General features: G+C 48.5%; 1 protein-coding gene across 1 annotated transcript in view; it reads left to right on the forward strand.

The window, feature by feature from the left end:
- The window catches only part of CACNA2D4 (calcium voltage-gated channel auxiliary subunit alpha2delta 4), a 135960-nt gene that overhangs the window by 89049 nt on the left and 32622 nt on the right, over window positions 1–14289 (forward strand). The window lies entirely within an intron of this gene.

Raw genomic sequence — 14289 nt, forward strand, 5'->3', positions numbered from 1 at the left:
GATATTTCAAGAAGTACAGCAAGATTTTAATTCATTTTGAACCTAATGGTAAAGAAATAAGGCCTTATTCACATATGTGCCAAACTGACAAGCCTGTGCTTGAATAGCCTGCCACAGTAGCTACATTAGCCTCACATTCAAGGTTAACCTGATGAATTGCTGAGGTGACCCTGCTAGGGCAACAGTCTCCAGCTCATTCCTTCTCGCTGCCACACAGGCTAGTGCCACCTATGCATCCTGCTCCGGGATACATGGCTTGGGCTCACCACGATTTGGGCACTAGTGGCTGCCAAGCCACTTCTCCCCCCACACTCCCCACCAGTGCTTCCTTTCTGCTTTAAGGTAAAATGGACATGGTGTTAGAGCGGGGCTGAGTAGAACACAGCTTCAGCTTGGGGATTTCACACTGCAGCAACTGCAGGAGCTGAAGAGCAAGGGAGCTTCAGAGGAGAAGGGAGGACTTGGGGCGGGGGAGACTGAGTGGGTGTGTTGAAAAGAGAGGAATTACATCTTAATTAGAAGAAGGCAAAATGCTCAGTCTAATTAGAAACCCAAAGACCATAAACTCTCCCCTGACGATAAGTGACTGACAACAGGTCCCTCCTTCCCTCGCTCTTCCCTCTTGAATAGAGGGAAGCAGGGAAAGGGGAAACACCATCCTGTCCCCCTGCTTGCTCTCTGATATGCCACCCACAGTTACAGTAGCAGTTAAATGGGCATATTTCCACCAGGGTACAGAAATACGCCATCCTGCATCCCCTTCCATGGGGCTCTGACAATGTCCACAGCCTTTACTTTCAATGGGCACTGTGCTCCCATTGGGACACTCTCCCCATGCACGTGCCAGCTGTTCTCCCTCCCCCAGGCTCCCATGACTGATTTATTTTATACAGGAGTGTAAATCACCAGGTCATATTTAAATTAGCATCTCAGTGAGAAAGGTGAGCAGCTTCAGTGCCTGGACTAGCACATTTTGCCAAGCTATTTAGATTATTTATCCAAATGCCGATGCACCAAACAGATTAATACCTTGCCCAGCACCAAAACAACTCCAGCCTTCCCCTACTGCAGCTCCCCACTCCCCAAACAGAGCAGGAGTGTCTTGCCTGCAGTCCCTGCTGAAGGAGAAGCCTCAACAAATAGCTGTCCCCATTCAGTGCTTTTGCTCGCACTGGCTGAGAAGACTTTCAGCCTCCTCCGTATTGATGGCTCTGTCCTAAATGCCGCCCCTGAAGCCTCCTGCCTCTGGCTCTTGGTATCAACAAGGACAATGAAAAGCCGCGAGCACTTACCTGGAGGGGCTTTGCCCACAGCCACTTCCACCCGACTCCCTCCCGGGCACTGTCCAATTACAGTCTCTGCCTTCCCTCTCCCTCCTTGACTTTCACTCCCCAGCAGCAGGCTTTCCGTGTGCTCTATTTAACTCCCTACAGCACAGGAATAAACGGTAGAGTTAAGCTGACAGCCACAGAGCCTTGTCTGGCTGCTGGATAGCTGGAGCTGATCAGTTCCAAATCCTGTTGTCGAATGATCATGTCCTTACTTTCAGCATTAGGGTCTGCCTGCCACGCTCTGCGTTTCCCTCTTCCCCACCTTCACTCCATCTAACTTTGTCTGGGTTATAGATAGCTCTGTTCCTTGCGCTCTTGCCTTTTGGCTCTGTTTTGTAACACCCCATCTGTATCGGCTGGCTCAGCTCCAATCAAGGGGGCTAAGCCTCAGAAAAAAAAACTTCCTTGGGTGCTTCATGACACCACTTGCCTCTCCGATCTCCCCTCACCCAGGCCCCTGCTAAGTCCATGGGTTGGTGTTTTCCCCTGCTCTCTGTTCTGTGTAATTCCGCTGTGCCATCCCCAGCCGACAGTGCAGGGCTGAGGGCAGGACTGGCGTACCCAGGCGCAAAGATGGTGACAGAGTCGGGGTTTCTACATCTAATTCCTTCTGCTCTGTCAGGAAAGGTCCGGTTCATGCACTCATTTCTGGTACCTCACAGGCGCCTCATCCTAGGAGGCAGTGCCAAGACTCAAGCACAGAGTGAAGGGTGGGAGGAGCAGATGTGTATAAATAATCTCTTTCCCTATGTTTAGAATTTATTACAGTGCATAGTGATTAACACCTGTTCAGGCTTTAATGCTGTCTCCTGTGCTGCAACATGCACAAAGATGGAGACGCCTTGATAAACCCATGATTATTTTAAAAGCACGTCACAAAAACACAACACTCCCCGCCCCAGAGATAGCATCTACGCATTTGTGCACTCATACACATCTACCTAAGTCTGAAAGGCAGCAATCTGCATGTACATATGCAGATATAGGCACAAATCTAGCTTACATTTACAAATGTATGCACAGAGGTGGACTTGTACATGTACTTGGGACTCTTCTGTGACCCATATCTATCCATATCCATGTCTTACACAAAGCTGCCGACATCCACAAGCATAGCATATGCTTAGGAGGCAGAGCATCAGCTTTGGAATATGTAGAGTTTGCTGACTGCGGAAGTGAAAGGACCAATGAGCTTCTGCATTAACACCTTGAAATAATATGTTTATAGAGGAATTTTAAGTCCAAGAATCCAGAAAGAACAGTTTATCCCAGGCACATATTGCCCATAAGCTTGTTAGACCAGTGCCACTAGTGAATAACATCCTGCAGCCAGGAGAGAGTCAGGAAGCAGAGAAGATTTTTGATGACTTCCTTCGTAAAGGTTTTCTGTGATTTGTCTTGAATTCTGACTTAATTAGGTGTTTTGCTTTGGCTTGAGATGCCTTCTGCTCTGCAGAGCAGCAAGCCAGCTGCGCTCTCTGCAAACCCAGCACTGGGAAGCCGGTAGTCCTGGGACAGCCAGCACCCACCCACACCTCAAGGCTCTCTAGAGCATCACCAAAGCTGTTCTGGCTGCTTTCAGCCTGACAACCTGGGGCTTTTCCAGCAGCAAGTACTCTGCCAGACCTAGGAGTGCCTCACATACGCCCCCAGCCCTGGAGAGGAGAGGCATGATGCTGTCCATTCTAGACTAGCATGGGATTGACTGGGTTTGGCAGTTTACAGCTGATCTCCACTGCTGGAGCTCTGATACTCTGAAGTCACCCAAGGACTCCACAAACCTGGTGTTTATCTGTCTTGTGGGCTTACTGCATGGTTCCTTCTTCCTGGAACAACATGTCAGCCGAATGCCCTGTGATCCATGGGATATGACATCCAAAGCTTTCTTCCATGTGCTTGGAGATATGAACAGAGTAGCCTGTGGGGCTGTTGGTGGCCTTTCCTTCTTGCCCTTCGATATAGGACAGTAAAAGACATTTCTTTTGGTTTCAGCTCAGAGCAACAGAATGAAACCATCCATTTCTGGCTGTGGGCTCCAGTGGCCAGAAATATGCTAAGCTAAAGGCCACTTGGGCATTTGGCCTGCTGTCAGATCCCCAGTGGACTCTATAATGAGGGTTCTCCTCATTAGCTTAAACAGGGAGCTTTACTACCAGGGTAGGCAGGAGGATGCATTAATTGTATTGACTCTGCAGTACCTGCCAAGGCATAAAAGCTACAGCAGGTGCTGTTGCTGTCTTGTGCTTCCCTTCTCCCTGTCCAGACACCAGTGGTGATTGCAGTATCATTGTAAAACCTTAGCTTTCATAAGTAGAGTCCCAAGGATCATGCTGTGAGGGGGGGGAGGGTCTCCGTTCACTGCATCCCGATACTGTTTTAGTAACGCTTCCCAGTTCTGTGACACCTTCTATCCAAAGCTTTCCATCTGCTTTACAAATGGCTCTTGCCATGGTTGTATGTGTCGTTGTTGTTGTTGTTGTTATTGTTATATATTTAATAACCTGCGGACTATGGTTTCCAGAAAGGCTATCTGTCTGTCTTTCCACTAGGTGCCATGAACGCTCTGCATAAAGGGAAGTAAGGCTCAGATCTTAGCCTGCAACACCTCTGCTCTAGGTAGGTGGATAGAATTATCTGATTTTCCAGACAGGGACACTGAGGCTGTAGAGACAGGTGACTATCCCAATATGTCACTAGTATGAGCCGTAGTCAGAAACAGAGCCCAGCAACGTCTTTCTGGGATCATCTGTCATGGTCCATTGCACTAACCCTTAGTTCACAGCTCCAGGATCAGACTCCTTTAACAGTCTGGCTTCGTACCATCGTCAGGGCATGAAGGTGACCTATATTACAAAAGGGTAGGTAACAGAGGCTATAACAGATGCCAATGATAAATTGACAGGAAGTATATGCAGGCATTCATCCCTCCCCCACACTCTCCTTGATGAGTGATGGCAAAGTCCCTTTCCAGTGCTAAATTGCTTTAGCCTTTATCAGAAAACCAACAGGGTGAGGGAGGGCATGAAGGATGATTTAAGGAGATTATCTTTTTTCCCCCCCTTTCCTTGGGGAAGCTGTTGTTTCTGGGATTCCTGTTTTATTGCCCTCACCCACAGTGAAGGGGGGCAGTGGGACCCCCGAGTTCAGTGATTAAAGCATCCCATTCTGTGTCTGTTCCTTCGTCAGCCCTTGGCAGGCAAGACACTGTACACAAAGGGAAGGGAGATACATAAGCTCAGTGGTCTGATTATAGAAATTGGAAGGTCATTAAATAATCTGGTTGAGTCATCCTAGCGGGAGCTGCTCCTCTTCTGACACTACCAGAAGTGGATTTAGGTGGCATGGATATGATACCCATTCTTGCCCCCCCAACAGACCTAGGTCAGTCAAGCAAATTATTGACCACAAGAGTTCAGATATAAGCTCATTGTCTCAGCAGCAACTCCTCCTCAGTTGTTTATTTGGATTGCAGAAGCACCCAGAGATGTCAGCCAAGCTCAACAGCACTGTAGAAACATACAGTGTGTGTCGCTGCCCCAGTGAGGTTATACACTAAATAGCTGGGGGCTTCATTTCCAGCACTTGCTGATTTATTAACACGTGTTCAGGATTCATTATCGTTGTACTGTCACAGTCAATGGAAAGCACATTTTAAATTCACACTAGAAATCCAGCTGCAGAAGAAATGGTGCCATCTGACTTGCAGTGATCGATCACAGCTAAGCGAAACACCTCATACAGCAAGCTGTAAAGTAAGTAGAAAGCATACGAAACCCACTCAGTATGGTAAGGGACCTGTGATTGTGGGACCTGCCACATTCCTGACTTGCTGTTAATTATAACCTCACCCTATTCTCTAGGATGTGCATAGGTCAGAAAGCTTCTGATCTTTGAAATGATAATGCATAGACTCCTCTGAAATGCAACTGTGATTGGTGTTAACAAATTTTTCCTCCCCATGCCCCTGTAAGAAAGGTTAATGTTGTCCCCATTTTATGGAGGGATAAGCTGTGATAGAGATGAAAATGGCCGCTAAGTTTGGCTGTCTGAAATTTCAGATGCTCAGCTCTTAAGACCTCAACATGAGTCTACATCTGTTCCCAGCTCAAGATTTTCAAACCTGCAGAGTGCATTACTGGATCACTTAGGCTTGTAAATGTTCTCCTGTCCTGCAGAAATGATTTGTAAGGGTTATCAAAGTTATACAGAATAAAGGAGTTCTGACAAGGTCAATTACAGGGTTTTCCCAAAGTTCCCTGATCAGCCTGTGGCAAAATCAGGAGGGAAGTCAGTTTTTCTGATTCCCAGTCCCTTTCCTTAACCAAGACACATTATTTGCAGCCCAGGCCTCCCCATTCAGCTCACAATAATGAGACTGGGAGAGGTCAGAGGGGCTGGAAATATCAAGGACATCAGGCCTCATTGAACCATCTGAGAAAGCAGAGTATCTGAAGGGGCAGCAGGGGGTAGCACTGATGGGAAAGACCCAGATTGCTGCGGAGAAGTGGGATGCCTTGGGAGGCTGCAGAAGCAGGTGGAGAGACTGGGATATCCAACACAGGAGTGACAGGAAAGTCCCAGCACAGCTAGAGTGCAGCATATGGAGGAGGCCCAGAGCAGCAGCAGGAGGAGAGCTGAGGGGGCAGCTGACAGGAAGAAATCCAGCCATGTGTGTGCCAGCATCTTCTCTGAGTATTATTGAATGCGACAGACCACGTGCATGTTTCATTTAGCGAAATGGAGGCAGCTGAGAAGGGAGGCAGGTGAGTGAGTGGGAAGGGCTCAGACACGTGAGCTGCTTGCCCAGTTTCCTCCTCTCTTTTTTTGCCACAGAGTGATGTTTTTGTTCTTCTCATGCTGTTGGCAAAAGCTGATAATCAAGTGAGATGTGGAGGGGAGATTCTGCATGGAGCCTGAGATAACATTTTCTGATCCAGCCGGGAACAGTTGGCTGTGGGTGGTGGCTTGTCACCAGGCCTGCCAATTCTAATCCAAATCCCAGTTTTTCTCTTTCTCTCAGTTGTGGAGGGAAGAGCCTTCTCTACAACTTTAATTTTCTACAGGGGTTAATCCCGTGGTCAGTAGTAGCTCAGGCCCTTAATCCTTTCACTCAGCCCCTTGACAGAAGGCCTGCAGCCACTCCCAACTCAACAGATCTGATGGAGGCACAGTTCTGCTCCTGCTTCCAGTTTTACACCGCCCAGGTTTCTTTCAGCATATTGGCATTTAAAATGCCATTCCCCCAGGCTTACCCTGGGGGCAGAAGGTAGATTGGTGGCATACCTCAGGGAGAGGCTGCAGAGAAAGAAGAAGAATTGGTGGGAGAATCCTGCTTCTGCTGTGCTCATCTCCCTCCCCACTCCCACAGACACTTTTCTCACTTCTTAGTTGGATGATACTCAGGATCCCAAAATAATCTCTTTCTTGTTTTTATTCTGTGTGTTTAAGAAGAAGAAAATGGGCCCACATTTGTGAAGGATTCTCTGAGGGCTCAGAAATACTGAGATACCCCAATACTCTCCTTGGGTCTCTTCTTATTCAGGGCTAAAGATGCAGCAGATCCATAGCAGGAAGGGACCCTGCCTGTGTGAGATTAAAGACACATTTACTTACACAGAGTATCAGATGGAGGATCCTCAATTTAGCCACCAGACATGAAAATATCAGTTTTTTGATCAAGTGTTAAGTAGCTCCCCATTCATAGCTCTGTCCCTGGAGTGCTAGGTGAGACATCTATCGAACAGTACAGCAAGTGAGGGAGCCAGACTGCCAAATCAAGGGACTTCCAGATCAATACCAAAAGAAACCCCTGTTATATCTTACTTGGATCAAGGTGCTTCAATCATAAAGCTTTCTCCTTGTGCTTCCTAGTTCCTAGGATGCGATGATCTTCTGCAAATCTAGGTGATCCCATGTGCATAAATTGTCCCACACCAGCTTATCTGCCATCATTCATGCCTCTGTCTGCTCAGGAACTGGCTTTGCCTCTTAACATAGTCTGTATCCTGAAAGATGCCAGGACCCCAAGCTCCCTGGTCTTCTAAGTAACTTTTGTTACTTTTGCTTCTGGGAGCTGAAATACTGCCTGGTGGAGAAGCCAATGTGATGGGGAATTGCTGCCACCTAAGCTGCTGAGTGAAAGAGTCACTCCCACTCTTCCTCACCCAGCACCTTGGCTGCGCTCCCCTGGCTGCCAGCCTCTCAGAATCAGACCATTGGCTGCAAGGAGAGTCACTGACCACTTTGCCAGTTGGAGCAGAGAGGGGTGAGGAGTTAGAAAACACTGTGGGATGAGGCAGAACTTCACTGCCGTCTCACTTCACAAGCTTATGCCCATGGCATGTTCACAGGGGCAGGGATCATTCATGCATGCGCAGTGGTGGGGCAGAGTGCAGGATGCCAGCAGTAAAAATCCTCTCTGCTCTTATCATAAGGGGATCAGTGACCCAGCACACTCACAGCTCCTGGAAAACTGCCCAAGGAAAGACTGACTCTCATTGTCCACACGATGCATTTATACTGAATTCTGAAGGAGACCTTTTGCTGATTTCTTTTTCTGCCTTAGTGAGTTGCATGGATCTGTTTCACTTGGATGCCCCTGTGGCACGAGGAATACTGTGCTGCATGTTAAAAGAGAGCCTGGAGTTCTCCTTCTCCCCCTTCCCTATCTCCCCCCATCACCTTCCCAGAGCATTCAAGAGGGGCCTCCCTGCAACATCTATGCAAATTGCCTAGGGTCCAGGCTGCTGCCTGCAGCATCAGCAGTGCCTGAGGATCACTGGGATATGCTTACAGGCTTTAGAAGTCGGCAGCGTTGCCCACACCTCAACAAGATGTGGTGACAGCTATTGCTGGCCAGAGGTCCAGCATGGCCCCTCAGATCCATCTGAGCTAGTGCACACACCACAGCCCCGTGCTGCAGAGCTCATTCAGGCTGGGGAACATCTTCAGATTTGATGTGACTTCAATTCTCTGGAAGGTTTACAGCCATGGAAGGAGTACAGGCATGGTAACGTTCATATCCCATCAAAATCACTAAATGGAAGTGTGCAGAGCAGGGTCCTCCTTCAGCCCCTCTGCCCCCTTGCAGCAAAATCACAGCAGCAGCAGCACACTGTGCTTTGGGGAACACTGGCAGCAGAGGGCCTAGCCAGGAGTGGAAAGAGAGCACAAGCGATGAGGGCTAAGCCAAGTTTCTTCTAACAGCACTTCTTCAGAATCACGATGTGGTCCTATGATTTTATTCCTTGAGTGAGGGAACACTATATGGGGAAGGAAGTCCCCCAGCCTCCTCTGAGTGAGGAGGAGAATGACCTCAGGGCCTGATTTCGGAGTAACAAGCCTTTGCTTGCAGGCATTCATGGAGTTCAGACTTGTGTGGCCCTGATATAAATTTAGGTCTCAGTCCTTCCCATGATGGGTGTGAGGAATTACAATGTGTAAATAAGAGAAAGTGTCCTGTTTTTCCATTCATAAAAAAAGAATCAAGAAAGTGTCATTTTCATTTCAAAAAAATTCTGTGTGAAAAAATATGCCATTTGGTTTGTAAAGCCAAGCACTTAAATGTTAGTTAATACCTGCACGACCTTAATTCACCCACTTGTGTATATGCATTGCAACACAGCCTTTGCTTGCTGATCAAGTGCTATTTATTTTTTTCACAGGACCATGTCCCATACTCAATGCAAAGGACACAATACATAGGATAACAATGAGGATGTTGTAATAAATGAGGCCATTTTTATATCGTCAACATAAAATATTAAACCACAATTTTGGCAGGTGGCCAATCTGTACATTCCTAATTTTGCGGGTGCCCAACATGAGACCCTAGAGGCTATTTTGCAGAACTGCTGAGTACTCACAGCTGATGTTTTGCAAAATGCTGACAGCTTAGCCAGTAAACTGGTGTGGTCTCAAGGCATTAGTGGCTTTAAGAGCCAAGAGGTCCCAGGCTCCACTCCTGCACCTGCTGCTCCTTCACTGTGCGGCTAGGGGGGAAATCTCTTTCCCCTTCAATGGCAAGGAAAATAACCACTCTCTCTTGCCTCATCAGGAGAATAAATTCTCTATCATCTGTGAAGCAACTAGAGCAGCGCACATCTTCAGAACACCACAAGGCAATGAATAATGATGTATTGCCTGCAGGGTTTGGATGACAGGCAATAAACAAATAAAACAGGCACACACGTAGCGGTACCAAAATAATAACAACCCTCTGCTTCACTTCCTGAGTGCCATGCATCCGGTGCCCTGAATGAGGCAGCCTTATGAAAATACAGTGTGTGATCATAATAGTCAGGACTGCAACCCAGTGCAGATGGCACGGCGGCCTGAATCCCAACATTTCCTAACTTGCAAGTGCTTGTTTTTGCAATGTGAATAAAACAGTATTTCATGTAATCCCACCTCTCACAGGTGAAGCAACTTCCTCTTCCATCCATCCAGCCTGGATTTGAACTGGCACATAGAAACAATTACTTCTTGGTATTAGGGTCCCCGGAGCCACAAAAAGCATTTTTGTGAGCAAGTATTTCAGTAAAGCCACAGCAGGAATAAGGTATGTGTTACAGAGTGTTTTCATGCTAGACAGTCTGCAGTATGGGCAGAAACAGTCCAGAACTCTGTAACGTCAGCGCTTTCCTACTGAGAAGTGCAGTATGTGTCATGGTGTAGCATTTTAGAGCATTACCCAGCTGGCAGGAGCATCCCAGTATGGTCATTTGGGTTACTGCTTGAGCCACCCAGGACTGGGACAGATGTCAAGCACTTTGAACAGCTTCTTGTAACCAAACATGGCAAGTGAAGGAAAATGCTTCGTCTTTCTTTTGAATCAGCAACAGGCAAATGCTGAAGAGTCACTGAAGTCCTACCCGGACATACCCTCCCACAGGAGTGAGCCTGCCCCTGGGCTGTTCCACACTCTGGTACAGCCTTCACTGCTCCCTGAGCACCCCTGTCGGGGTGTTCTTGTGGCCCTGCACTGCTGAGGCCCTTCCTGCCACGCTGAGATGGCAGCTCTGCCTTCATCAGGCTTCCATGGTTCTGATGAGCTCCGAAAATCCTTTCCGAATCAGTGTTCGGAAAGTCAGAGGAAGGGCAGGAGACTGGAGTAACTCATGAAAATACCAAAGCTGTGAGTGCACCTTGCTAGCATGTGGCATTCACTTTGCCGGAAGCAAAGGTAAAGCTATGATGTGGTATAAAAATTACATAAGAGGGCTTCCCCCCTTTCTCTTTGCAGAGAGCCTCTTTGCTCAAGATTTACCATGAATTCCTCCAAGTGGACAATATGCACTAACAGAGACTGCACTGATGTCTGACAGGGAGACAACTCCCTCAAGCCCTTCACTCATGTGGAATAATTCCCTCGCAAATGTTACTTGCCCACAGCAGTTAGAGGAAGATCCAGTCCCCCAAAACATGCCCAAGTGACAAAGCTCAGAAGAAAAATGGTCTGAGGTTCTGGAAAGGCACCCCTTTCCTCTCACAGCTAGAAATATCCCCTGCTTTGTAACAAGTCCATCTGTGCCTTTAAGGGAGACCCTGTCTTTAAGGGTTTCCTTCTTGTAAATTGTTTAATAGCACTCTGGACAGCAGCTGCTCCAGCCCTTATCAAAATGAGCTCTTAATTTCTCTCTCARTTCTTCAGTGGTAGAACAGGAACTGGTGGCAGAGCAATGCTATATTCTGCTAACTACTGTTCAAATCAGGGACGCACTGGAACCGGCACATTCAGTCTACCTGACTATCCAAATTGTAGGCCCGGGCCTGGTTCAGTAATGACCTGATTGGAGCGCCGACTCTAAACATCCCCTCTCCCCAGACCAGGAGAGCTCTGATTTTATATGTCTCTCTTAATTAGAATGAGATGCAGTGGCAGTAATAAGCTGGGCAGCAGTGGAAGCAGGGGAAGATGCCCTGCTTGATATRTATGTGCGCACATGTCTCCGCATGTGTATATATGCACACACACTTACACACAGACTAACACTCACATATGTATTTCCCTGCCTGAAGCAAAATCCATAGAAAAATCCATTCTCCCAGGCAGAGTTGCCCTTAGTAGCAATGTTGGAAAAGGCTGTTAACTCTTTCCATACTGTATTCACCCCCATCCCTTGTGGTATGCCTTCCTCCCAGAAGTTCAGAAATCACAGGCTCAGGCTGCAGGGATTTTGGAAACAACTCGGGATTTATTTTTGGCCCCACTTGTGACATGGTTCATGTCCTGTGATTGTGTCTGTGAGCTTTATGTGTGAAGACATACATGCAGACAACACACACGCGCGCACACACACACACAGAACTCATCCTAAAGCCAGTTTACTGAATTTTGGATCAGTCACCCCATCCAATTTTAGTCCTTGTTCACTTCTCCATTTTAGGTTTTTCCTACTAAGGAAGGCAGTTGAGACCAAAATGCTTCCCAGCAAAGCCACCATCAGTCAGGTGAGTGGCACCTGGTGTGTTAGAACCACTCCACTTTGCTGAGGAGGGGACAGGAGTCAGGGTCACCAGGAACTGCCCAGTACATAGTCACCATTGCACCAAGCACTTAGCCTCCAAGCTGCACTTGAGCTGTCCGTGCCATAGCTAAAGATGCTGGTGCCATTCACAACTGGGAGAAGTTGCTTCCAGCTCCCCATACTTAAACTGGACTAGAACCAGTACCATCAGCCTCCGCGGCAGAGTTGTCATTCTGCTTTATCAGGAAAATTGCTGCCCTTCAGCCTCATGCAACTGGGATTTCTCCGCTGCACCGAGTGCAGCCGGTGCTGTCCCTGCCTGCCAGTCTCCTCCCTGAGGAAGCCACTTCCTTGGGGGCAGCCCCACTGAAAGATCTCACATAGCCAGGGGGATATACAGACAAGAGAGCCTCTACTTACTGTTCTCGGACTAGGATGGATCCTCGTCTGAGCCAGCTCTTCCAGCGAACCCTGTGCAATTCCCAAAGCAAATCCTGCAGAAACTCCCTCCGTTGCCCGGTGAGTTCTCGCTGGACTCCTGTTGGCACGAGCCCTCGTCTCCTTGCGTGCTAGCCAGCTGGTTGCCCCACACAGCAGGCAGAGAAGCAGCACGGTTAGATGGCAGCGTGGGAAAGGGACTGTAATCCTCTGTAAATAATAAATAGGGAGAGAGAGAGAGAGGCAGGAGAGGGAGCGACTGAGCGCAGTGAAGTGACAGCTGGGGGTACATATGCGGTGGCAGCAGCACACGCACAGGAACGCGCACATACACTGCGAAGGAATCACCCCGCCGAGCAGGCAGGATCTGCACCAAAACACCCGGTGGAAGGAGCGCAGAAGATTTTGCTTTCTCTCAACCCATGCTGGAGAAAGAGCAGTTGCTTGCTTTCAGTCTCTCCAGCATGCGTGCTCCCTCCTCCCCCCTTGCTTCCTTCCCTCTCCCGGTGAATGGTGTAAAGGGCTCGAGGAGGGGTGCGGAGACGCCAGGGTGGGGGGAGTTCCCCGCGGCCCCTCGCCAGGCAGATTGGTCCAAGCCGTTAGGCACAGGTTATGAGAGGAACCACTGAGCCGAAGTGCCTCCTCCCCTCCTTCCCTCCCCTCACTGGCATGGCTGATCACAATAAACCTGGAGAGAAAGGCACGCGAAGGGGAAGGGGACAAGCCACTATTTCTGCCGGATTTCCATAGGGATGAGGCTGGCAGGTGTGGTGAAGGGGAGGCAGCAGGGAGACACCATGGGGCCTGTGACCAAGACACCCCACCTGCCATCGGCGCCCCAGCGGTGGAGAGGGGCTTATGGCACTGTGTGTTACGTAGGGACTTAATGAAGAAATGCCCACAACGGGCTGGATGAAGCGTGCCTGGGCACAGCAGGCTATTTTAACACTTCAGTGCTCGAACAGAGCATGTCCTGGCATTTGATTCCATGGCAATTCAGGGAAAACTTGAGGAATGCGAGGGGGGAGCAGGGAACAGCTGTGAGGAGAGGAATGGGCGAGAGAGGATCTTTTACACCTGCAGTTCACTCTGCTGGAGTCAGCGTGCAGCGGGGAGTGTGGTCAGCCACTATGTCCAGCACAAATGTTGCTTGCAGTTACAGCCACATAACGGCAGAGGCATCCCCTGCCCTATGTGAGACAACCTTCTGGTGTGGTGAGGTCCCAAATCCAACCCACCGCCTCTGTGAGGCTTCTCTCTGGTTTCTCCCAGCACTCCTTCCGCCTGCCTTTCAAAATCGAACCTCTCGCCTGCCTTCGTTCTGCTTGCTGATTACCTCAGTAGCTAAAGTTTGCAAGAATTATTTTTTTTTACTGATCCACTTTAACTGCCTCTTCTCTGAGCTCCAGTACTGTAGGCAGTCTGCCTTTGATTTGGGCTTTTTGTTATTTTTAATTTGTCTTGAAGTTACTTTTTAAGTAAAATTTTTAGCGGACTTTTCTTAGACTGAATGGAGCAGCTCCTTTTGGCTTGAGGGGGAAAATGGGAATATTTCAGTTGCAAGAAACAAGGAATGAAGATTGACAGAAAAGGCAGGACTTTTCCACTGCTTTCTTTGGAGTCATGGTTTTTATTTAAACTCACACCAGCCGCCATGAAAACAGGTTTTGAATGACAAGGTACATCTTGATATGCAGTCTATGGGATGTAATCTTATGGCTCTTTGTTATGCCTTTTTGTGGTGTGGTAGGTCAGAGAATTAAATCTTGAGGAAAGCTCCTTATGAAAACAGCATATGGATAATCAAGGAGACAAGGCAGGGAAGGCAGACAGAAAGAGAGCCAAGCAGAGGATGAGCTAATGAGGCAGGCCTGCTGCACCGAGGCATGAACAGGTGGAGGGTAAAGCTATTAATTACCTGCATGCTGAACGGCAGCCTGTGACTCCTGAGAAAGCCAGCTGCAGTAATGCAGCAGGTCCCGCTTCGGTTTGTGGAGCAGACAGGGTGCCTGCTGGTGGGAAGTTGTGCACAGGTCTGGGTAGCTCATCGA

This window comes from Apteryx rowi, unplaced genomic scaffold, assembly GCF_003343035.1.
Source record: "Apteryx rowi isolate R43461 unplaced genomic scaffold, aptRow1 scaffold_31, whole genome shotgun sequence".
Lineage (NCBI taxonomy): Eukaryota > Metazoa > Chordata > Aves > Apterygiformes > Apterygidae > Apteryx > Apteryx rowi.